The 27,086-nt window shown below is 41.5% G+C and overlaps 1 protein-coding gene across 1 annotated transcript in view; it reads left to right on the top strand.

Moving 5' to 3' along the window:
• Positions 1-27,086, top strand: part of LOC146798198 (uncharacterized) — a 978,306-nt gene that overhangs the window by 602,833 nt on the left and 348,387 nt on the right. The window lies entirely within an intron of this gene.

Raw genomic sequence — 27,086 nt, 5'->3', positions numbered from 1 at the left:
CCAGTCCGCGTTTAGAAAGCTTCCGCTCGAGTAGAAATCTACTCGAGTGGCAGAAAACGTCTGCTTGCACTGTGCAAGATGCAGTTTTCACTGATTGCACAGTGCGGACAAGCATCCGGCACTGTGCAATCAGTGCGAACAGCATCTTGCTACGCAGTTTGCGAAGCTATGCTTAGCGTAGCGTAGTGCGAAGTGCACTTCGCATAGCGCTACTTCGCAAACTACGCCCAAGGTTAGTGTCAAGGCTCTGGGGGCTGTTGGGAAGATTAAGCAAGCACGATCGCCCATGTTTAGAGTCACATGGCTGATCTGTCACCAGCGCCAGGGATCGAACCGTGAGCCCCTGGTTCCGGAGTCAGTCGCCCTGGCCACTGACCTCTTTACCGAAACATTAGATCAATTGCTTATTGTCATCTACGCAATAAGTTTTGTTTTAATTAATAAACATTGCAATATCACTTTGAAACAACATTTCACAACTACTATTTGGTTCCCCTGAATTAATTTCTTTCGCGAGCGCCCATGTTTTATTATGCTCCGGAGGGACGATGCCACCTACTTAACTGTCTCCTCTCGTTAATTAATGTATTTAATTGCGCATTTATGAAGCGTTGCTAGTCTGTTGAGCACTGCAAATCTTCTGAAGGAACGGATCAGCCCCGTATGCTTGAAATTGTTGTTAGAGCCTGATTAGAAAGCAGACCCCCTGCGGCATAGAAATCAGAACTGTACACCGGGCTTGAAAAGTCAACCTCAACGTTTTCTGAGCTGCATGCAGTTTGTTTCGCCCGTAATATTTGGACTGAGACTAGGAGCACTGCATTCCTTATACTGTGTGTCGGGGCTCCTAGAAATTTGCCCCTGTGTTTAATCCATGTGAAAGAACATTATTTGATGAGGGGTTGATCGTACAACGAAGGAGTCTGGTGGTAGCACGGTGCTGATTAAAGGCTGTAAATATTTTGATCTTACCACCACAAGGCTTTGTATTTTTGTACGTTAACTTGTGAGAAAGAAGTATCATAGATTATACAAATATGTTTTCTTTACTGAGTGGGGGTTACAACACAATCCTTATGCATACCCGTGGTTGTATAGTTATGTCTGCAGATGGCAGGGGTTTGCTTCATGAAGTTGTCAGTGACTAAAACACTGTACATTTCTTCATGGATATTTTTTTTAATTGCCTCAACCAGAAAAACAACTATTGTGTTTATTAAGATTTACCATATATTGTTGAAAAAGGGTGTGGCAAATTTGTAGAAGGTAGAAAGTACATAGTTGGCTCTACCCGGTGCTTCTTTCTTTTGTAACATTCAATATGCGCCGCATTTGATGTGTGCTGCTTTAGCTATTCTTCTGTTGGTTAGTTTCTCAAATTTGAGAGCAACCAAAGTGCAGCAGATCCCGAAAAGACATTTGTAGCCGAAGGCTCCTTACCTTTTGAATACTCCCAGGCATCAGACTGGAACTAAAAACTTTTAAGCAGTACCTCTGTGCCCCGGCAGGTAGTCCTGTGCAGCTCCACACTGATGCTGTTCTACTCTGAAAATACAATCAGGCACTAACTACTCCCAACGTGCTGACGTCAGTTCCTTTCTTTCCTGCCACCATCTGGAGCCACTTCTCATCTCTTTGAGACCGTTAACTCAAACAGAAAATTGCTTTATAGTGTGCAAGGGTCGCCCCACAAAATGAAAAGTTTTAAGCCCTGTAAGGACTCTCACAAACAAATGTCTGTGACAGATCCTCATCAGATGTGCCTGTGGTGCCTGGGATGCGACACAACTCTAAGGCCTGCTTGACTGCACGTCGGTAAACCCCAAGGTGATTTGAGACCCCGAGGTGAAAAGGTACATCGACAAGCACCCGATGACTCTTCAACAAGACCGGTCGAAGTCAAAAGTTAGGTCCTGGTCTATTTTAATTCCAGAAGTCACAGATGGCTTTCCAGAGGTCAGTGTTCATCTCAATCGAAGTCTTTAGGTAAGTTGAAGAAAAAACATCAGATATCTAAGCAGGCCTCAGGTCTTACTCGCCACTCACACTCTCCTGAGAAGGCGCCGGGGCAGTGCCATATATCTCGATCTTGCTCCTGGAGTCATTTAAATTCAGAGATGGTCCCTCAAATTGTTTTGGCACAGCCTGAATTTCCCAGGCTGTCCGCTACTCCTAAACAGATCAAAGAGTTCCACAAGGCAATGCTACAACTCTTTGGATCCTGGCTGACTCCCTCTAGCATGCATGCAGGCCCCATCCACCTAGATCACATTGAGCCGGTTCAACCTCAGTGCCACCTGGCCCCTTCGAACTCCTTATTGAGCCACCTCCAGCTCCAGGCTCTACTCCGTCTCCAGCGCCACAGTCCACACCAGTTCCCAGGACTTCGACGCCGAAGCTGTGTTTGTCAGTGCCAGAAGACGAGGTCCCATTTGTCCTCTCTGATGCAGAGATTGTGCCAATTCAGCCTCAGCCAAGGCTGCGCTCTGACGCTGTAGAGACTGTGGTTCCTCTGCTAGTTCTGCCCCCTTCCAAGAGCAAGGTCGGACTGGCACAAGATATAGGCAGAGGCACGAAAATAAAAGTGGTGACTCTATAGTGGGATGGTGTAAAGAGAGCAAAGTATAAACATTCTTTAAAACTTTCTAACACTCACAGCCCATGACAGGTCACTATTTAAAAGCTCCTTTTGACAAAATTAGCACATTTTGTCTACACCATCCATTAAGAGTCTGTTCCAAATTCTTAAACAAAGTTTCATTGAGATATACCATGAAACAAGCTTCAGTTCCATCTGTTCTATCCTAATTGCTTGAACCATGGATGATTGAGGGAGACAAAGCAATCTTTTAAGACATTTAAGACATTGCAATCTTTTAAGACGTTTTAGACTTTTAAGACATTTAAGTCATTGGCCTTCCAGCCTATTCTAATCATAAAATCTGCTCATACAGAAGATCTCTTTGCCCTAGAGAATTTATTTTGCACCATCACCTTAAAGGCCTTTAACACTAGAGTCATATCAAAGCCACCTTAGACCCTGTTAAAATTCCGTAACCTCTGAACAGAAGAAGTGCTCTAGTTTTCACATCATCCAGATGGGAATTCCACTCTAGGTTAGAACAAAAAAGGAGTCCAAGATATCTATAAGAGATGACTTCCTTTACCCTAACTCCATTAATGCACCATTGATGTTTGCCCTTTTGATGGCTGAACACCAGGGTCTTAGTTTTATCCCAAAAATATTACCAATATTTCTTATTGCACTATTCAGAAAAAGCCCCCAGCTTCCTTTGTAACTTGATTGGAGTAACCTCCATAATTACCAAGTCATCAGTATATAGCAAGCAGGGGATGTGGCAACCTCCCATTTTGGGTGAGAATGCATGCACATCAGCAAACATATGAGGTAACTTTGATATATATAGGGCAAGCAGAGTGGGTGCCAAAACACATCCTTAGCGTAAGCCAATTTTTAATCATTATCTTTTGAGAAAACAAGCCTTTCTGATTTAATTCAAACATTGCCCAATTGTCCCTATGCATTTACTTACAGATATTTAATATCCCTACATTGACTCTCAAGTTCTTTAAATGTTTTAAGTTTGGAGGACAGTTTTCCACGCACATTAGAAAGGCTGATAAGCCTATAGGTCAAAGGATCCTGAGGAACCCCCTTTTGAAATATGGGTTTAACGAATGGCCATTTCCAGCTTTCAGGCATGGTTCCTGAGGTTACCACCAACCTAAATACTTGATAGAATAGTGAGGCCCACCAATCACTATTTACCTAAACAGTCACGGATGGCAAGTTGTCTGGTACAGTGGCACTGGTCAACCTCAATGTGATAATCGTTTCAGTAATCTTTTTTATCGATATGCTATTAAGAAAATCCTCATCATATGTATACTTAATTATGGAATGGTCAGAGATTCCATTACAGGCTCTCATCAAGGAACTCTAACCACTTGACCTCAGGAACCACACAATTTATATGTTTGATGGCCAAGTCTGCACCACCTTCTACTAGCATCCAAACCTTTTTTGCATTTTTAGATTGAATCACCTTTATCATCTCTTGCCACTTTCTTTAAAAAAATTGCTTTTTTCTACTTAAATGCTGACCTATATATCATTTTAGTTCTTTCATCATTCTTTTGATGGCTGTCTAAAAGCCATTCTTTCCCTGATCAAATTTTACTCAATTTCCTTTTTAAGGGTTGGCAATGAGAGTTACACCACATTACTCCTTTCTTTTTCTAATAGGATCTTCTAAAATTTACGGCATGTTTCTTCCTATATTTATCCTTCAAGCTATCAATTATTCTTAACATAGTTTCCTTATTCCAATCATTAAAATATTACTTGTGGATAATTTCATATGATCAATTTCTCAACTGATTGTATTTGGGCGAGTTCCTCAATTTCTTTATCTACAAGTTTGACTACTCCTCTTCTGCATCATTCCACCAAACGAGGAAGAGAAGATACAATACTCTTACCAATTTCAGGTCCCAGTCTTGTATAATGCCGTAAAATCAAATACTAGGTCAAAGTGCCATACAAGAACATTCTCGTTATCAATATGGCAATTTTGTTTCCTAAATCTAAAGGCTCTTTTTGCCAGAATATCCCCTTGAAATCTCCCATTCAGGCATACCAGCCCTAAATTAAGTAACATGTTACATTTCCTGCCAAATCTTGAACTTGTTGCATTGGTAAATACAGTATGAGGTACAGCATAGTCTGTGGCTACTCCTTCTTTTTGCGTGTAATTTCATAGTAAAATCACCCATAAGTATAACCAAGTCCTGTGAGTCATGCGTCAATAAGTTACATAAATCTTCCTCTAGGTTAGCTACCTGATTATTATTATAAGTCATATTTCCCAAAGAAACATACATTTTAACAAAAAAATAGATTTCAACTGTGCAGAATTTGAGAATAGTTTCACCTAGGTAATTTGAATGCTTTCACATTTATCAGCTAGGGTAAGACATCCATTGCAATTTTGGTTGAGTCCAAGCTCACTAAACTCCCAGAGGCTTGTCCTTGCCTATCAGGAGAAGTGAGAGAATAAGCATGTACAAACTTATTAAATATAGGTGTTAGAAAAAGGCTATCTAATTGGCAGAGGTATGCAGCTCTGTCCATGTAGAAACCCTTGTTTCTATGATAAGGACGGCACACTTTAGATAACCCTAGCTCACCTCCTTGGTAGCTTAGCACGAGAAGACCGGCTTATCCCAAAGGCAATGTGTAAGGTATTTGTACTCAAAACACACAATAAGACAGTGAAAATACCACAAATGGACACCACACCAGTGTCGAAAAATAAAGTACCTTTATCTAAACCAAACGATCAAAACGACAAAAATCCAACATACATGTAACAAAATATCCCTTTAGAACAGTTATTGCAAAAATATAACTTGTAAAAATAAAATTGCTCCACCTGGGGCTATTACGACATTGTGCTTAAATCCAAAGTACAGTGAGGACCCCAAGGTGCGCGGCGTCGGACATGGTATCACACAGACCTCAAAACAACAGTACCTTGCTAAACAAAGTCTATGGCCAATGCACTGCATTGTGGAGGTGAGGCGTCCGTTGCAAGGTCTAGGCGAGTTCCCTGATTGCCACAGGGAGGTGAGGTGTTGTGTCTGCGAGGAGGCAACGTGTCGAGTCTAGGACAGAGAAAGTGTTGCACAGCCCCTGAAGAACATGCCCAGGCTCCCAGGCACTGCCAGCATCCAAACAGGACACTCAGCGCAATCACGATGCTGCTCCTGCAGTGTCGTGTTTGGCCGGGAGAGTCTGGAAGCCTGGGTGTTTCCGGTGCTTCCAGCAGATCGAGCAAGTGGCGGAAGAGGTGTTGGGGGTGCAGTGGAGAAGGTATGTTTATTTATTAAAAACATTTTATTCGTCCCCCTAACCCCTGCCTCACCACCCCCATTCCAAGGCAGCCACCACTGCCTTGGAGAGTCTTCTTCATTCAGGTTCACAGCAAAGTTCCAGTCTTTGTCCTTTCCTTAGCAGAATCAGCAACTGCAGGCCAACTCAGCAAAGCACACAGCAAAAGAGCAGTACTCCTCCTCATTTCAACAAAAAAACAGCAGTTCCTGTGGACACTCAATGATTGTTATGTCAATACATATCAGTGCAATCGCAATGAAACTGAGTTACAAAGATGTCAGAGAGGAAAAAGACATATAACACAGTGTACAGAGAAACAAGGTAGTTTATATAATAAATTCACATAGTTGTATAATCCAGTGCAGTGTCCCAAGTGAAAGTGAAACCTATTAGTATGGATTGTGACTCTTTGTGACATTAAAGCAAGGTTTCAATGTTTGTACAGAAACGACCATTCAATTGATACAAAATAAATGTTGACAGCCTCCTAGTATAGTAGTAGGAACCGAAAATTGGTTTGCTTTAAGTTGTCGATGGCGTTTCGACCCAGCTACCAATACGGGCTCTCATCAGGACCTATCAATGATGGGACACCTGTGGATGACTGACAGTTAGTGTAGTGAGCACCTGTGGGAGTGAAAGGTAGTAAAGGATACTCACATAGGGCCCAGCCGGGCACCTATGGAGTGGAGGGTACTGGCAGTCAATAATACCCGTTGGTATGCTGGTTAAATGTGTATCCAGAAGACGGTGTCGCGTGGTACTGGTTAATAGCAAGCCTGGGGTAGAATGGAGGCCTTTGGCTGACTGCAATAAACGGGAGTCCGTCTCCAGTGTGGATTCCAATATTAGATATTTGAAGGGTAGTCCAATGAAGGGTTCAGTATAAATCTGCTGTGGAAAGAAATCTCGCCCGTTATATTTCGGAGACCTGCACTCGTCCGTCTCCACTCGAACAATTTGTATCAATTGAAATGGTCGTTTCTGTACATCAATTCAACGCCGCATCAGCGGTAGTAAGCGCTATATAAGTACAAATATGTAGAGACATTGCACTGATTGAAGAAAACTGGAAGCTGTCCTAAAATTAACAAACTCATTCTCCATTTAACTTTAGCTTCCAAGCGGAATTTCTGCTATGTTTGAAAATAAATGCGCTCCATCATACGAAGTAGAGGACATTATGGTTTATTGCATAGACCTACGGAATGCATTATGTTGACGGTAAAATAAACCCAAACCTGATCGGTAGTCCCAGACAAAAACAAGCACAGGCTAAAGAAAACAAACACATGTGCGCGACTCGCGCTAAAGTAGGAGGTAGCAGGGGGAGGGGAGACAGGAGGGGGCCTGCGCCTGTTTCCCTTCCGGGAACGAGCAGGCGCACCATATGTTTGCAAGTTAATTACAAACATATGGTGTCAACGCTCGCTCCTGCAAGGGAATCACCACACGTGCACACGTTGCCATTAAAAGCAATGCAACGCGTGCACGTTTTTGGCTGAAAAGGTGCATCGATGGCTAAAGGTCTTCTCCTATGCAGTGCATGCGCGCTGCGTAGGCGAGACCTAAAAATTAGGCAAGAAGCTGACACAATAAATGAAAGTTCAACTGACTGCTGTCCATTAGATAGTTCATTGAGTATTCGGGTTCATGATATGTTACAAAACCCTTCCTTTGTTTGAGGGATCTATATGTGTTTTTTTGTGTGTACATTCTTCAAATTGGTCTCTCGGACTGGCTGTAAGACTGGTGGTGGTCACTACTAACCAGGACACCCGGTGCTTGACTCTTGTGGAGAGTTGGTCTCACAACATACGGCTATCCGGACAGGCATCAGTGGCATATCTCAAAGCAGGTGATGTAGAATGTAGTGTAGTTAGAGCACAACACAATTATCACAGTCTCGTTAAAGAAGTGAATGTTAAGCTCAAATTACAATACACAATGAAAATGCTAATGCAACACAAAACAGTGATAAACATGGGACTTTGGCTGTAATTACCATGTAGTGATGAGAATCACAAACATTTGAGCGCTCCGAGAAATGATAAGGCATAGCTTACAAGCAACCCAATGACTGTAACAATGGAAATGCTCAAGCAGCGTTTGTCACCCTATATATACCACAATCATCTTGGCAAAACTAAGTTGCTTTGTTAAGGTTCACAACCTCTACTATTTATAATACTACAGATCGTAAACAATGAAACATAGTGACCATCCGAATACAGTGTAACGGACTTGCAGATGAAGGCATAGCGGGGTCCAGGAAGACAAGCCTGTTTCCTAATTTAAGATAAAGTGATGTTGTCCTCTTGATGTGGGGATAAGTTGCGACCTTAATGCTGTTGAGGCTCCGAATCACCTGCTCTTTACTCGGAGGGGTAAAGAGGAAGACTGAAGTCTGGTCCACAGGCAATGGAATGGGTGCTCAAATGGCTCCTGCTGGGCCATACAGGTATTTCTCAGCCTGGCAAGAATGTAGGCCAGATGGCCATGAGACCTCTAAAGAGCCAGGTCAATGAAGAGCAAAACAATGAAAGCTGGGGCAGGGAAGGAGTGTGCTCGCCAGTTAGAACTGCCACTCAAATCATCCACACATGTGACTTTAATTCCTTGAGATAGCCCTCTTACGCTAATACAGTCACTGTGTCTATGCATCTAAACTCTTCAGCAGGGCCTCGGGATCTGTTCCCATCCTAGAGAAAATGGGCAGAACTCTGCTCCACGTTCTGGAAGCACCAATAGCAGCAGCGTCCATGCAGGTCTATAATGAAGACACTCTTTCAAAAAATGGAATAGTGCTCCAGATTAAATATTTTAGTCTAGAGTTAGGCAGCAGTCCAATTCCAATCACAGTCAGCGCATCTTTAATGCTCAATCAAGATAGAATAAAGTAGTCGTCCTCAAGGGGTTTCTGTGAAGGGCCCTCTTTGCTCATTTCTGAGAATGGCGTGTAGAGGTCACTGATTCTGTACAGGTGACCAGGTACAACACCTAAGGGCCTTTTCTTGTTTGAAACATTGTGTATTCTCCTAGACTTGTCCTGGTAAGAATGAAGCTGTAGAAGAGGAAATTGGGTATTGGGCTTTCAATTTCGTTCTTTATGGACAATATCCATCCACCATCTTGCAACCACCACGCTTACAAATAGCAGTACGCTCTAGTGACTGCAGAGTATCTCCCTTGCTCACAAGTTCTAATGCTTGCAGTCATTATTGAAAAACATATCAACAAATTTCTTGAGACCATTTCCAAACGTTCAAAAAAGTAAACACGTTGAGGTCCTTGTCTTTCCTGTCAATGGACTTAATTATCAAGGATAGGGTCAGTAGGCATAATGGCTGGGTTCAGCTTGTGCACCACAAAAACTATTATTGCTCCCTCTCACCTGGGCCTGTGCAGAAAAGATCACAGGTTGGACACATCTTTGATACTACAGGTAGGGGAGTCCAATAGCAGGTCTCTTCCGCTTAGGCTGTATAAAAAAAGAGTTGCCCTGAGGAGCACAAACTATGCAGTTTGAGGGATCCCTAGAGAGATGGGCCCACAAACTCTGGCCAAATGAAAACCTGCAAAGGAACCTCGGGACAAAAGTAAAATTATCAGGGTCAGTAGAATTCCTTCAGTAGACATGAGCCTTTATGGCTACAACCACGACAACAGCTTTAATTCATTGCCCATCCCCCCTTGATGATTGTCTACTAAACCTTAGATAGAGCTGGCAACAAAGGCATTTAATGGTAAATGTCAAAGTTACAGATTAGATTTTGACATGCAAATTATTCTCAAATTTGGACTTTCTGCTTTCCAATTGGAGAACATACTGAACATGTATTCAAGGATATGAAAAGAGTGCAGGTTACAAAGACTTAAGAGAGAGTGCACTACATCATTGCTCTCCATCTCACACATTTACAATGTGTTTGGAATCCCAATTTGTAGGTCTTACACTCGAATATTGTGCATAATTAGTACGATGGTTTAACATTAATGTAAGTAACATTAGTTGTAATCACATGAATTCTCTAAACAATTATGTAAAATTATGCGTCGTTTCTTAAAATGCATCTCCATGCATCTTGTGCATAAAAAAATAGGGAATAACATTACGTGTAATGCTTGCATGCAGCCATTTTGAATAGGAAGTGCTGCTGTCTCTAACCCCCCCTTTGCAATTTTTCCCATTGTTGGACCTGTTACTCATCATGTAGCGTTTCCCTAAACGTTTTGCTTTTTCCACCTGGGTTTTCTTGATTCTCTTGTGTAGCCTCCGGGCTCTGGCCACTTTTCCACTGTATATACAGTATGAACGTGCGTGTGCTCTTCTTACCTGTGTTGGAGAGTGGCGCTGAGTTGATGCTTTGAAACACGGGCTGGTCAGCCATCGCTGACTGGTGTGTGCACATTGGCAGTTATCATGATGTTTTAATCTGATGAGCTGCCTGCCAGGGCAGGCTGCTGCATGTGTGCAGCCGCACCAATGGTGCCCCTGATTTCATGTGCTGCCCCCCATCGCAGGATAGTGTGTGAGTTCTGACACATGTATTAGTTAAACCTGTGTCCAGTCTGCCGTTGCAGACTCTGGTGGGTGGACTTTTATTTTACAGCTCGGCATGGACAACACTGTGTTAGTCCTATTCTTAGAGACTTTGCTGTAGAAATGTCAAAATACTTTGTCCCTTTCTATCTCAGCGTGTATGGCACTGTGCTAATCCTATTCTTAAAGACTTTTGATAGAAAAGAAGACATTTGAGGTGAGCAGATCTACAGGAGACTTTTTCACTTTTTCCTTTGTTCTGTAATTTCTTTAGCTTGTGGTAATTCCGTTGAGATGGCCTTTGGACCTACTTTATTTCCAGCACGCTTCGCGGGTCTCCCACCTTTCGGAATGGACTAGCGATTGGCCTTGTGCTGCTGGATTTGGACTGTTCTACTTTTGTCATTGATGTCCTGTACTAACCTTTTGCTGTCTGTCCTAACTTTTCAAAAGGTGTATCATGACAAATTGAATTATTAGTTTACATATCTTTTTAGTGCTATTTGTTGGATGAATCTCTAGCTTTTAAGTGGATCCCTGATTGATCCAGTACTTGTTGGTGTAATTCTCAACCTCCTCGTTGTTCAGTACCTTAGGTAATCCGCCATATTGATAGGTAACACAGGGGGTTCAGTTGTTTGCTTTTGAAATGTGGAAAAGGAATGCCACAAACAATCCAGTAGAGTCAAAAAACTAGGCTATGGAAGCAGGCAAAGCATGCATCTTCAAAATGTGCCCTAGATGAAATCTATGTTCTTATAGAAGATGTAGATGGCCTCTTGAAAACAAGTGAGAAGAAAAAAGTCCCATTAAACCCAAAGGTGCCCAGGGAGACATTAATTCTTAGCTGATTAAACCATGTGGGATTGGGAGAGTGGGTAATGTGACGGAAGCCTTAGTCCATCAAGCCAGTCTGCAGGCCCCATGCAGCGATTCAATGAGTTTACTAGCCCCAGGGTGCACCACAGATGCCCATGAAACTGCCCCTGATAATATATCGGTTGAGTGCACAAGTAAATTCCAAATTTTGAGGGAATTGGAGAATGATGTGATGCGTGCTGCCTCTGCAAGACACTTGCTTGCAACATAACGCATACCAACACACCTGGGTGGAAGGTTTTACACAGCTCAGCCAATTTGAAATAGAAATCATGGGGCTAAAAAACTGCTGTAACTTCAGTTGTGCATCTTCTTACAGGAAAGTGGAGTTGTGTTTGCTTCTTGAGACTTTAGTAAAAGGATGGCAAAAAAGTACCCTTAGTTGCCCTGAGACTGAAGCTCCAACTTTTCTCAATATGGGTAATCAAGCTTCGCCACGGCCCAGAGACACCATGCCAGCAGAGATAAGTGAAATGAGTAAATGGGCCTCTTCTATGACAGATCCCAATGTGAATCTAACCTCTGGGAAAGGTATTCTGAGAGACCATTTTGTTCTGAATTTTAGGCCCACAGTAATCCAACTGTACAAAAGGTGGGTTGCTAATAATAGTGCGCCCAAATTGGAACTGCAGGTAGTGAACTCCGTACAGTCTATGAGAACATCTATTCCCCACCAATCTACAGGCACCAGAAATAGTCTGCCTGATAGGCAACTGAGCAGAGAAGGGTTTATGATAAATGTCCCCAAACCCATCTGCTGATCTTGAAAGCCATGAGTCATTGATTAATAAAACAATCCACTGGCTCCAACATGTCCGCAATTGTATATCTGTGATCCGGGAAGACATTGATAATGCAACAAGATATACGAACAAGTATAGTAGAGCTGACTGTATTGGTATGTGATTTGTGAGCAATGCTATAATTGATGGCTTTCACTCACATGGAGCTTAAATCTGCACTGAATAGTGGCTCTCCCATTTATTTAAAACTCCACTTACAGGCAGGCGACAAAACTTTAACAAAAAATGATCGCCTGATTGCATTATTAGATGTAGAGGCTAAATATTTTGCAGGCAATCTACTTGTAGAGCTAAAGGACTGGGCAAAAGAGAACAACATAATTCCTCATCATCAAACGGGGTTCTGCAAGATACTGGTACAACAACTAACCTACTAGTAATGTCACTACTCATCGACAAGGCAAAACTATCTAAACAAACTCTTCATTTTTGCTTTGTGGATTTTAAGGCAGCGTTCAATAATGTCAACCGTGCCACACTATGGAGGAAATTGACACTCTGGGGGATCCCCCCATCACTACTGACCCTCCTGATACACCTACACTCCAATACTTGGTTACAGGTCAAGCTCGGCAATGGCTCCCATTTCTCAAGGCGCATACCAACAACAAAAGGCCTTAAACAGGGCTGTGTGCTTGGATCAACTCTCTTTAACCTTTATACAGCAGACATGACACCAACCCTTAGGGCCCGCAATGCGCACACTCCTCGCTTAGGTGACAAAGCCATCTCCAGTATGTCATACAGTATGACGTTGTTTTAGCAAGCCGTACTGAAGTTGGTCTGCAACGGCTACTCAACAAGCTGCACAAATATGTAGCCGAAAACCACCTTGAAGTTAACGTCAACAAAATCAAAACCCTGTCAATTAATGGGAAACAACGGTCTCATTCCTGGTTTTTGGGAAAAACTTCAATTGCGAACTCCTCCGAGTATAAATATCTAGGGGTAATAATTGACAAGTGTGGCCATTTTGTCAAACAACTCGAGGCTATCAAAAGAAAAGGGATCGCGATAGCGTCAACACTAAGGTAACTGAAAACAAAACTGACAGGACCAAATGTTTCGCCCTTGCTTCAGGTAGCGCAAGCAAAAATTCCTCCCTCGATTACTTATGGCAAAGAAGTCCTGAGGGGCAGGGACGCAATGCTGCTGGATACTACCCTGGCGAAAGCATAAAGAGTCATGCTAAACCTCCCGTCTTATACTTCGCCTGCACAGATTCGACTAGAGTTTGGCATAACCAAACAACTCCTCGCAAGGCGAGGTTCTTACATCAAGTGCTGGCACAAAACTAAGAACTCCCCCAGAAACACATTGAACCATCAGCACTGGCAAGAGCTGTGCAGCACACCTACCTCTCCGGCCAAAAAATACTTGGAGGAATCCCTGGCCATTACTGGATTAGCAGACCTGTGGGAAATTCCAACCACCCACTTGCACTTTAAGCACGTAGCAAACAAGGCCATAAAGAAGCTCTCTCTTAATGAAGACAAAACAGCATTTGCATGTAGGAGCCACACATGGATGACATTGAGTAGTTAAAAATACCTCAGGCCACAGGCATATTTTACACTAGGGTATTCAAGCATCCTCCCAGCCATACCGCATCTCCCACCCTTGCTGAGAGAGAATTATGGGATCTCATGCAAGCTATGTGGGGTCGGAACCGAGGACATTGAACATCTCATATGCTCTTGTACTAAGTTAAAAGAGGAAAGGGTAGGCCTACTAAAATCCCACTTCAACGAACGAATGATATGATCCCGGAGACAGGCTTGCTTCGATCCTAAGGACCCGCATCTAAATGGGAAGTTAGTGAAGTGCCTGTCGCTAGCGGCAACAAAGCAAGGTCCGGCCAAACCTTGAACAAACGCAAAAACCATACAACGCTCCACCTTAGAACTTTAAACTGTGTATAGACCCGGGTCTGTCCTAAGCATATCGCATATAAAAGGCCACTCTATACGGGAGATTCATCAGCTTTGAGAAATGTATTTGTACCCTTTTTAATATACAAGCTCTTTTTTAACAATGTGTATTATTGTAATGGTTTTAATTAATCAAAAACAATAAAATATTTACCTAATTACAGTGTTAATAAACTCCTGATCCTGTCTCCACCTCTCTCATTTTTGGGGATCTGATCAATGCAAAAGAATTTTACAAGGTCACGGTTGCTATTATGGGTGCTCTCAAAATGATGGCCTACTGGGTAGGTGGCGTCTTTTTTAGAAATTGCACCCATGTGTTCAAGTATGCGATCATTAGCAGGATTAATGGTACTGCCAACATAGCGCTTCGGACATGGACATTCCAGGCAGTAAACTGTGAAATCTGAGTTACAGTTTAGTAGTAGATCGATGCTCATGACGAATTTCGGTCCCTTCTCTGCTGTGCTATAGTTTGTCACTTTCTGACTAAATTTTCAAGATTTGAATTTCATGCGAGGAAAAAAGCCAGTTACATTTTCTTTTCTCAGGGGAGGGATCGATAATGGCTGTATACCAAATGATCACTGATGGATTTACAATGTTTCTATGTGATCAGTGGCTGGGTGAAAATAACGTTTCTAAGAATGTGGTCTGTCTGAAGAATGTGCCAGTTTTTCTAAACACTTGGACTACCTGTGAAGACTTCGCATTATAGCTGGTAATCATTCTTACTGGTTCCAACTTAATGCTCGCATTTCTCTCATTAGGGGTTTTGGGTACCAGGAGTTTCAGTCTAGTAATCTTTTCTGCCCTTTTCTCTGCTTCGAGGAGGACATTGTTGGAATATCCCCTGGCTCTAAACCGATTTAGGGCATCCTCCATAGCTTTTTGGTATTCCACCTGTGTGGCACAGTTGCGTTTGATGCGCAGGAGCTCTCCATAATGGATGATACTAATCATGCTCCTCAAATGGAAGCTTCTGGCGTGTAAAACAGAATTCCCAGCTGTGGGTTTTCTGTATAGTCGTGAAGGAATTCTAGTGTCTTCTACGTAGACCTCTAGGTCAAGATAGAATACGTTAGTGTCACTAATATGTCCGCTAAATGGCAGATTGAGATAGTTGGAATTCAGGAAGGCTATGTACTTTTCAGCCAAAGAGCGACTGCCCTTCCACATGATGAACAAGTCATCAATGTAACAGGCCCATAACGTTACATTATCAAACCATTTCTCGGGTACCTCTCTCCAGGCCACGTGCTTCTCCCACCAGCCTACAAAAAGATTTGCGTAGCTGAGGGCGAAGCACGTGCCCATCGCGGCCCCGCGTTGTTGTCTGTACAGTTGACCTGAGAAAATTAAGATATTATTCTCAAGACAGAATTTAACCATTTTGAGGAGCATGGCATTGTGTTCATGGAATTTGAGGGATTGTTTGTTCAAAAACCATTTCACAGCAGCAATACCTTGTTCATGATTAAAACAGGTGTACCGACTGGTTATGTCTGATGTGATCAGTAACATGTTATCATCTCAGATGATCTCCTCTATTAGTCTCAGAAAGTCTTGTGTGTCTTTTGTGTTGGAACTCAAGTTCTTCTGCATAAATGGGGACCCTCTCTAGAAAGTTTACTTTCAGGCCAGGGAGAAGAGGGGAAACACCAAAATATACTAAGAATGCTCCCTCAAGGCCTATCTTTCTATTATCCTGCGGACTGAATCACTACTTGGCTCAATAATCAGTTAAATCACATCAGTGACACTTGACAATTACAATTTAATTCTCATTTTCTTTATTATTTCATTTAGTTATATAATTCATAAAATGTCATTTTTCTTTTTTCATTTATAAAACTTTTTCTGAAGGTGTATACATTACAATAAAAAAACCAATCCTATTATTACATCAAATACAAAAAAACCCACATATACTGTATTATTTAACAAAGAAACCCCCTGGAAAAAAAATATAAATACATCAATTTCACAAAACTCATTCAAACACATTCAAACTCACACAACCTGCATACAAACTGCATTTGAACAAGGGGGAGATTGTAGATAAAAAGAATCCCCATGACCAGATTGGATCAATATGTTCAAAAAGGGTCTGAACCTAGGGTTGATGCGCATTTCGGCGGTGTATGAAGAGTAGTCAAACCACCTTCATCAGGACCTTTCCAGACACCCACATAAATCTCACAACACCCAGGGGACAAAAAGGAATGGCCAACAAACAATTATTCCACTTAAGGATTCAGCCAGTGGTCTATTTTTAGAGATACGATGTTCAGTCTAAAAAAACTCTTCTTGTAGCACCCAACTCATTAGGCAGCCATATTTTTCTCAAGAAAAACATCCCATCAGGGACAGAATATTCAAGTAATGCGTTGATATAATCTGTGAAAAAGCCTTTGTTTTACTTTCCTCAATACATCAGTAGTCCAAATCTTGTTTTTTCATAATTTATAACTGTTTTAATGTGCAGAGCGACCTCCTCACGAAAATAGGCACTTGATAAAGGTCTTTAGAAAAGACTGCATACATACACGGGACGCCCAACGTCTCTCTGGCAGGAACTCAAGTTCTTCACCCATGGTGTTAGAAACAAATCTATATGTATGGAACAATTTTCCAAAAGACTGTTTATTGAGGTAACAATGGGTCTTCCTGGTGGTCTATCGATGTCTTTATGCACCTTAGGGAGGTGGTAAAATGTTGGAAGTACAGGGTATTCACAGAGCAGAAAATTAAATTAATCTATGTCTAACATCCCTTCATCTCTCCAAGTTCTCAGACGTTGGTGGAAGGTTTTTATTCAATTTGCATCATCTGCTCTGCTCTGTTATTCGGCAGGTAGCATTCTTGGTCCTCTAGTTGACTCATTGCTTCTATGAGGTGTTGTTCCCTGGTAAACAGGACAATGTTTACCCCTTATCTGAAGGTTTAATCACTATGGAATCATCCTTTTTGAGTATTGGATGGCTTGCCATTGTTTTAGAGGAATGTTAAAACGTTTGTTGGCATTGGCATTTTTCTCTAGATTCTTGAGATCCGCAATGACCGCATAATTGAATACATCAATGGCATCATATGGTATTTGTGGGATGGTTCTTTATTTTCTTTTAAGTCCACTCTTCCCACTAGTCTGTGGTCCTAGGATGCTTGTTTCCGGTCCAGGGAGGACCTGGCTTGGCAGTTCGGCCTGGACTGTTCCCATGAGGCACAGGGTCAAGACTGATTTGCATATGGCCAGGTCTAAACTGGGGTGGCATGGTAAGCAAAAGAATGGTGGATTTAACCCAGATCTCCTGACTGGGGGTGAATGTTTTGATTTGTTCTGCATTCCGTCCATCAAATGTGTGTCTTTTGCTATCTCGCCCTAAGTGCGCAGGTATGCTCAGACGTGAGTCCTGGGCTCACTGTGCCACTGAAATCAAGCTATCCTGGCTGAAGAGGGGTGAAACCCCGAAACCGGTCCTAGGATGCTTGTTTCCGGTCCATGGTGGACCTGGCTTGGCAGTTCGGGCTGGACTGTTCCCATGAGGCACAGGGTCAAGACTGATTTGCATATGGCCAGGTCTAAACTGGGGTGGCATGGTGAGCAAAAGAATGATGGATTTGACCCAGATCTCTTGACTGGGGGTGAATGTTTTGATTTGTTCTGCATTCCGTCCATCAAATGTGTGTCTTTTGCTTCTAGCTTGTGCCAGGCAGATATCCGTATCCAATGCATTATCAGTACCGATGGTGTTTTCCGATTATTCCAAAGATTGTAGAGTCATCAAGGTTTCCAGATCGTTACCAATAAGGGAATCCATTTCATTCTGTGCAATTGTTTCACCATGGATTGTTCTCTTGGGATGTAGCAGGTGGATTTTATGTAGCTTTAGTTTCTTGATGTATTTAAACAAATAGATTTTGGTCTCAACATAATTGAATTCTGGAGTAGGCCAGAACGTTAGACCCAGTTGTAATACCCCCTACACACCTTATGGGTAATAATGATATTGCCCGGCACTACAGTCTCAGTCACCAGTCCCCACAAGTATAGTAATTGTAGTGAAATAATATTTTTACTGAGAGGTTTAATAACAAACAATAAAGATTATTGTACTGATTCCTTGTCTCTTCCTTTCTCTTGTATTCTTTTCATGAGTCAAATAATACAGCAATACAGCCAAGAACTACAGCCAAGACATGTTTTGCGCTCATGAGTGCTTCTTCAGGGCTGTTAAATATAGAAATCACCAATCAGTATTTTTCATACATAGATCCAAACCATATTCTACAAAAATTATGGTGCAACCAATATTTTCTTTTTCTTAAAGTGAAACAATTCATACACCTATATACAATTGTGTGACCTACAGCATGTACATTCTTATGCTTTTAAAAGCATATGTAACTCATAAATAGTCTAGTTTTATAAAATCAAATTGCATTACATGAATGATCAAAACAATTTCTAAACAAATTCTAAGGCGTCATAATATTTGCTTTATGCACAGATACATTCCATACCCAGGGGTCTCCGTGAAGACTTAATAGTCACCCTCTTTGCTCTCCCCCTATTGGTCTATGACGTTAAGTTACAGAGCTGAGATGAACAGACTTCTTTAACCTAATAAAAATGTTTTTAGTACTGTGCTATTTACCTCCCATGGTACTCATTGTGGTTCTTTGAGCTGAATCCTGCCATTTGAATCAAATCATTTCCAATCTGTTGTTTTTGCATTAGTATCCCTCACTGCAATAAGTAAGGGACATTTTGACTATGATTGAGTATCTAGAGATATTACCTATAAGAATTCTTTCTAAATGTAAGTCCATACTTACAATATCAATTGGGTGAAGATTCAACATTTTTCCAAAAAGAATTACGCGTGATTCACCACTGCTCCTTCCAAATGTTCCGCAACTAGATGCTAGGTAGTAATCTAAAGAAAACATGAAACCTCCCTTATCTGTTATCCTTGATTATATATCCTTTTTATGAGCACCTCTTAGTAAGTGTTATTTTATGATTCTCACCTGAGTCCAATTCTTTTCAGTAACTTTCTTATATGCATCTAGCCATGGCCGTATGGAAACCAGATCAATTCCCCTCAGAAGGGATACTGTAAGTAAAGCAGATAAAGTACCCTGTTAATGTACCTGTATTCTAGGCAGTATCGTAGTCTACTAACTCAGTACTGTAAAGTTACAATGCCTGGTTAATTTTTTAGAAAAGTATATGGGCTTGATTCGTAATTTCATGGATTCTTAATTTACTTGCTATTTTCCCCAGGGCTTGTTCTTACCAAACACTAGGATGTGTTGGTGAGTGTATGGATGTCTCAGTGGTAGATGTCCAAGTAAGTACAAAAGTAAAACGCAGTGTATGTGAGAGTTGGAGTATATAAATGACTATATGTGACCGTCAGTGATTGTGAGAGTGGCTGTATGGATGAGTGTATACTTGTATTAGTGATAATATAAGAGAGTAAGTATGCGTTAGTATCTGTATGAATAAATGAGGTGGTGTGTGTATGACTGTGTAGGTGAGTAAAGGGAACTGTGATTGATTCTTTGCATGACTATCTAGGATGAGTGCATGACTGACTAGGATGAGTGGTGGTGTGTGAGTGACTGTATAGGTGTATGAGTGAATATGATAGTGTTGTATTGATCAGTGACTACATGGATGAATGAGTGCATGCGTCTATAGACCTGAGAATCCATGACCGCGTTTGTAGTAACTGGTATTGGTGTGTCGATGCTTTTGAAAATGGTAGTCTGTATTTTACAGGGGGTGTATCAAAGGTTATATTAGGGTGTGAGGAGGTGCATCAGATTGTCACGTGGATGATGCCATCAGTGATGTCACTGACCCTGTCATGAATGATGTAATATGTGACGTCATCAGCAGTGCATTGCGGGGCGCGAGTTATAGTTAGCTGAACTAACTATAACAGCGGCATTTCTATGGTTTTGTATGAGTGAAATGTCCAACTAACTATAACGTCCCTGAAACCTATGGTTTTTTCAGTGAATTTCAAAGGTTTTTTAAATGCTCATTTGTAGCTAACGTCCCTGAAACCTATAGTTTTTTCAGTGAAATTCAATGGTTTTTTAAATGCTAATTTCTAACTATGCCTACAAAGGTAGGACATGTGAAGAAAGAAGAAGAAAACGTATTCTATCAACACACTTTCTAGAACATTCTACGACACCTGCAGGTTAAAAGTTCATAATTTTTTCAAACCTACGGATATTTTTTTGCAACATTTTCTCCAACACTGTAACGCACCTGCAGGTTAAAAGATAACCATTGTTTTAAGTTCGAACAGTGCCTTCCAAGTGCAACTAGCAGGTGTGGTTGAACTGAGCAAATGTTATCCTATCATATGAACTCCACGTTCAAACTGCTTTTTATTAACCAATGACAAAGAGGCTTTTCGACAAACTAAAATGCACCCTGCTTTTTAGTAAACAATGCTTTCATCACCCAATCAGTTATCCTTTTGTATGAGAAAAAAAAAGCAGTTCCCCATCTTTAAACACATCTCTTATTCTACTAACGGACTGCATGAGCTAAAGACATCTAGCCATATCTTCCAGCTATACCTTCAAAATGCTAGTGTGGATCGTAGGACATAGCTATGTTTTCTGGTTGAAGAGGTATGCAGAACAGAGACATCTTGACTTAGACCTAGGTTTACAAAATGTGGACATTAATTGGTTTGGACAAAAGGGATTGAAGTGGTACCAATTGCTCCCTTTGGTTAAAACCTGTTTGCATCTCCAACACCCTGACCTCATGATTGTGCACTGTGGTGGTAACGACCTAGGCACATTGACTGGAGTAGGTTTGGAAATGCTAATGAAGGACACCATTAGACAATTGATGTTGCTTTTGCCTCAAACAGTCTTTGTATATTACAATATATGCCAAAGACAGAAGTGGAATAGGTCAAACCAATTTTGTCCTCAGGTTGAAAAATCTAGGAAGAATGTCAATAAACCTTTCTCCCTGCCAAATTTGGCGTAATTCAGTTTTACCTGTAGCCTTGTCTAAAGATTCCTATGGAAAATGCATTGAGAAAACACATTTTGAGACTCCCCTTTTTTCTCCGCCCCCCCCTGACCAATCACCCCTAAACTTTTCAAGATAGAAACTGATCAAAAAAGAGAAACTTTTTGGAAAATTTCGTAAACAATCGTCAAACGACGCCAAAGTTATAAGCAAATGAAGGGCTCCAGGAGGGGGGCCATGCAACCCCCCCTCCCAACATGATACATGAGTGAACCCCCGACACTGCGGGGACCCCAGCGGGCACCCGCAGCCCCAGCGAGCCCCCACTATTATTCTTTAAGAAATACCCCTGGGACCTAGCACACCCCCGGGGTCTCATTAAAATAAAACAAGGGAACCCGCGACCACAGCTTGAATTGTGCCGATTTTATTTTATTTTTTTAGAACAATTTGGGGCCCTGGGGGTCCTTCTGGGACTCCCTGACCAGGCCTAGGGGGTCAGGGTGTTCCTACTCTACCCCCTTCTCCTGTTTTCTACCTTTGTTTCTCTGTTTTCTAGCGACTCGCTTCTACCGAGCCACAAGATGGCTGCCAACGCTTCCTGGTTTGGAGTGTTGGCAGACAATCACAGTGAAGCTCATGCACGGAACTTAGGCTCCGGCCAGATATTGAAACTTTTATTTTTCTAATTCGTCAGCAACTACTGAACGGATTTACACCATTTAAAAAAAAGTCGCTTTCTGACCCACGCACTACCTTTGTGCCAAATTTAGGGTAATTCCGCTCAGTAGTTTCATCTGGTGCCTTGCACAAAGTTTCCTATGTGAAATTGATTATTTCACTCTTATTTTTTGAATTTCTCAAAAACTACTGAACGGATTTACACCATTTAAAAAAAGGTTGCTATCTGAACAAAGCTCTACCTTTCTTCCAAATTTGGGGTAATTCCGTTCCGCAGTTCGAGCTGTAGCTCGTCGCTAAATTTCCTATGGAAATTAACATGGGGAAAACGCATTTTGGGACCCCCCTTTTTTCTCAGCCCCCCTTGACGAATCACCCCCAAACTTTCAGGATAGGAGCTGGCCCGGATAGACTTTTGTGTGGAAGAATTTCGCAAAGATTCGTCAAACGACGCCAGAGTTATTAGCAAATCAAAAAATGCTTTTCCTATGTAAACTAGGTTGTAACTATAACTACCTACTGGCGACCGCCAGTAGGTAATTTATATGTATGTACTTGACAATTGTTACATCAATAATTGTACCATAATGTCCAATATCGATATATTCTCTCTCATGGTTCATACTCTGATACTAACAATTTCTTTGCCAATTCTGCACACATGGCTATATGGCACCATAATGTTTAAAGTGTAGCAGTCTCTGTAAGTCTTTACGGAATACAACGCATTGTCCCATCATCCTCTGTATCATGATGACATAAATTATCAGGGATTTACTAAGAGTATCCAGGATTCCAACCATTACTAATTCAATTTGTCATGACTTAAAAATGTACTTGGAGTTTGGCATCTAAGTTATGTCCCATGGGTGTTCTGTACCCAACAGTAGGATCGAGTTTAGTTTCCTCTGTTCCATTTCACGATCCTCCTCTCTTGTGTGTATTTTAACATGCTTGGTGCCCTAATATTTTAAACAATTATCACAAAAAACAAGAGCGACCCATATGTCCTTGTCAAAAAAACAATGTTCACAAGGAACTAATTTGTATCATTTGATATATTTTCAGGAAATAATTTGTTTTAGCTTGCGTGAATTTAAACACAACCAGAAAAATGAGAGATAAAACCTCAATACAAATGAGCCTATTACTTGCGTAGCATTAACCCACAGACCATTTTATTTAAGCTGTACCCACTTCAGCCGCAGTGAGTATAATTTATTTTGCATAACAGTTTTTCAAGAAGAAGACATATAATATTGCAACTGTGTATCTGCACTATATACATTTCTATAGTTCGGCGTGACTTTGTGACCCCAGTGCAGTGACCATAACCCACAAGAAGTGAAGTGGACTCTGTGCTATACAAGAATGGTGACAATGGTTATTGGTTATTAAACAAGGGGAGCCTTTTTGGGTTATAGTAGATTTCAGTTTTATAAACAAATATATATTGCTGCGGCTCTCCCTCTTTCTGTTGCCACCGATGTTTCAACCCCTTTGAGATACGGGGTCTCTTCAGGACGGTAATTCTGGGGACTGGAGGGTGGACATGGTATTAATAATAGTGTAGACATATTACGATTGGATTTAAAAACTGTGGGTTTGAAGGTAAGGGCAACAGTGGCTTACCTAGCAGCACTTATAAGGTGCTTGAAGAGTAGTGTTCCTCCTAAAATACCGGCAATTCTCAATTGGGTATATGGATGCTATCAGTGACACGGTTAAAGTAGATTCTCATTACCAGGAGGGTGATTTGGTGGCACTGGTGATTAGTGCTAATACAGGGGTATCATGCCCTGCTTAAGTTAGCTGTATTCACAGTAAGAATGATTACTGTAGGTCCTAATGGTAAAGCAAAGATTTAGAGCATGCCCTATGAATATGGGTGTGGAACATTCTCAATAAAAAGTTTTGCACAGATAGATAACTACTCACCGATATTGAGCGGTGAATGAACTGTTCAATTATTCTTAATGGCAATCACGAGTCTAAAAATAACCCTAATGGTCTAGAATTAGATTACAGCCAATTATAATTACATTCTAGTTGTCAACACAGCAGGGGGTCGAGCACCCTACTCCCCTTTTTACTCGCGGTGAGTAAGTAACTTAATTACTTCTGCTGACCGGCATGGGATCTGGAAAGATCTGGAAGGAATATGCAGTCTCAATTAGTACACTAATTCATGGGTCAGGGAGTATAGTTAGTTAGCGGGGGCAATGCAGAAAGTAGCTTACCTCCTCTACAGCAACCTGCTTCCACGGATGCAAGGACCAAAGACGCGATAGGAAGCGGGATAATATACCGGCCACCGATGCATGGGGCGCCGCGGCCAGGACGTGTATGTGCTGTCTTGGTGACCGAGCGAAGCTGACCTGCTTGATGGAAGCGGCCATTACTGAAGGGTCAGACTCTAACCGATGGAGAGTAAAACCCTTAGGGTTTATTGGATACACGTCCATATTGGTTAATTGGATCAGCGTGTCATACAGCCGCTATGTTACTAATATTGCCATTAGAACTATACAAATATATATTTAAATTATTTTAAAAGCAGGGGGGGTTTACTATTGCAACTAGGGTACTAAATCTGCTCAATCACTTTATCAATGTACTACCGCATGTGTGCGATGGATTAGTCAGCCCCTCATTGTGCAGTGTGCGGGTCGACGCTCGTCTAATTTTGAACATGCCCTGTTCTACCATTCAAATAGGTGACTCTAGGTTATTTTGACGGGCAGCGGCCATTACAGAAAGGAGATCATTCTGGCAGTTGTGTTAGTGATTATCACCTATAACTTAATTTACGTGTTGCAAAGAATAATATATATATATATTTGCTGGACTACGGATTGTCATATGATTAAGGCCCGAACAATTAGCTAGTATAGGCTTACATTTAAACATCATGCCAAATAAGAATAGACATAAGACTCTAGTGCAATGAATATATCTGTCTTGCCTATCTGTGTTGTAGATTAGGTTCCTTCACTATGTGTGCATGGTATAGATGGAAAATTGATGTTTCAAGCTACCATTTTAGTGTAATGAGGAAGACATTAAATGAGCCACTGGAGTACGGTGAGTCAATTTAGGCTAATGAATCTACGGCACTCTTCTAGACTGTTTAACCCTATTCTAATTGAGTCACATTTCTCAATACATTTGCATTCTAGTGATTGCAGAATAAATGAGATGTTGCTCCCTCTGGATGGTGTTTTGGCCTTTTCAATGACTTACCAGCGTATCTTATCTGCCGTGTGCGAGTTGTCCTTGTAGTGTTGTACCAAGGGGGCATTTTCCACCAAACATCGTATCCTGGTGCTGGCAGATCCTAGTTTTGAATGGTTGAGTTGTTTGTCCTATGTAAATAAGATCAAATGGACACTAAATACAGTAGATGACAATAGTTGTGGCACAGTTTGTTAGATCATGCATTGTCCATTTCACATTAGCATGGGTAAAGATTTTCGCGTTGAAAGTATGTTGACAAGCTATGCATCCACCACATTTGTAATGGCCCTCAACAGATGGTAGAGACCACATTTCAGTAATGGTAGTTTGGGTTTTCAGAACGCTAGTATCTGAGTGCATCAGATGTCCTTGATATTCTTCCCTTTTCTGTAGAAGAACATTGGTACATCTTGACAGGTGCTGAGTGTGTTCAGTGTAGGCCAGTGTCTCTTGATGGTCTTGACTACTTGTGTACTCAGTGTGCAAAAGGTGGTAACACATACATTTCTTTTGGTCTGTGTTTTTTGTCTGCTCATCAGTATTTCCTCACGTGGGCTAAACCAGGCCCTTTTCATAGAGGTTTTTACCAGTCGTTTTGGATATCTTAGGAATTGACCATATGGTAATCCATCTTTTAGGGCTCTTTGGTGGAAACTTTTGCACTGCAGCATTGTATTCCGTTCCGTAGGTTTTCGATAGAGACTCACAATCAGTTGGTTATTTTGATCGCATATGTGCAGATCTAGGAATGGCACCCTGTCTTTATCTGCATTGTAGGTGACGGTCAGTGCTGACTGGCAATCATGGAGGTAAGAGATGAACATTTCCAATTGACCCTCAGTACCAACCCATATTAGAAAGATGTCGTCTATGTAGCCCTTCCAGCATTTGATATTATTGTGGAAGGGGTTAGTAGCAGTTCTGGTGAATTTATTTTCTAGATCACCCACATACAGATTGGCAAGATTTGGAGCAAAGATTGCCCCCATAGATGTTACCGAGCACTGTTGGTAGTATTTGGTGTTGAACTTGAAGTAGTTCATATATAGTGCAATCTCCAATAGATCTGTGATGAAGTCAGATGGAACAGGCACTGGTGCGGGCGTGAGTTCAAGGCCTCCTTTATTACATCAATGCTCTCTTTTTGTGGGATGTTCATGTACAATGATTCTATATCAAGTGTCATGAGTATTCTTTCAGTGGGTCATACTGCATTCCTTCGATTAGGTTGATCATATATGTGCTGTCATGCACATAGGTGGGTAAGGTGGAGACATAGTCTTTAATAAAACTGTTGATGTAATGCCCCAATGGTTCCAAAACCGAACCACAGCCAGTAAGTATAGGTCTTCCTGGAGGGTTCACTGTGCGCTTATGTACTTTGGGTAGAGTATAGAGGACAGGAGTCCTGGGATTCTTCTTATTGAGGAAATCAAATTCATGTTTAGTAATAAAGCCTTCCTCTAGTCCTTGTTTGGTTATTTCTTGTACAAGCGTCTGGATCCCCATCAGTGTATTGCGATGTAATTCTTTATAGTGGCAGTTATTATCCAGTTGTCTTGCTATCTCGGCTTCATACTTCTGGTGAGTAGGGTGCGTAGCCCCCCTTGCTGTGTTGACAACTAGAATGTAATTATAACTGGCCGTAATCTAATTCTAGACCATTCGAGTTATTTTTAGACTTGTGATGGCCATTAAGAAAAATTGAACAGGGCATTCACCGCTCAATATCGGTAAGTAGTTTTCTATTTTTGCAGGACGTTTTATGAGAATGTTCCACACCCATATTCATGGCACACACTCTAAATCTTTGCTTTACCATTAGGACCTACAGTAACCATTCTTACTGTGAATACAGCTAACTTAAGCAGGGCATGATACCCCTCCATTAGCACTAATCACCAGTGCCACCAAATCACCCTCCTGGTGATGATAATCTACTTTATCCGTGTCACTGATAGGATCCATATACCTAATTGAGAATTACCGGTATTTTAGGAGGAATACTACTCTTCAAGCACCTTATAAGTGCTGCTAGGTAAGCCACTCTTGTCCATACCTTCACGCCAACCGTTTT

This window comes from Triturus cristatus, chromosome 9 (assembly GCF_964204655.1).
Source record: "Triturus cristatus chromosome 9, aTriCri1.1, whole genome shotgun sequence".
Lineage (NCBI taxonomy): Eukaryota > Metazoa > Chordata > Amphibia > Caudata > Salamandridae > Triturus > Triturus cristatus.
Note: the sequence above shows the minus strand (reverse complement) of the source record. Positions and strands in the feature narration are given on the sequence as shown.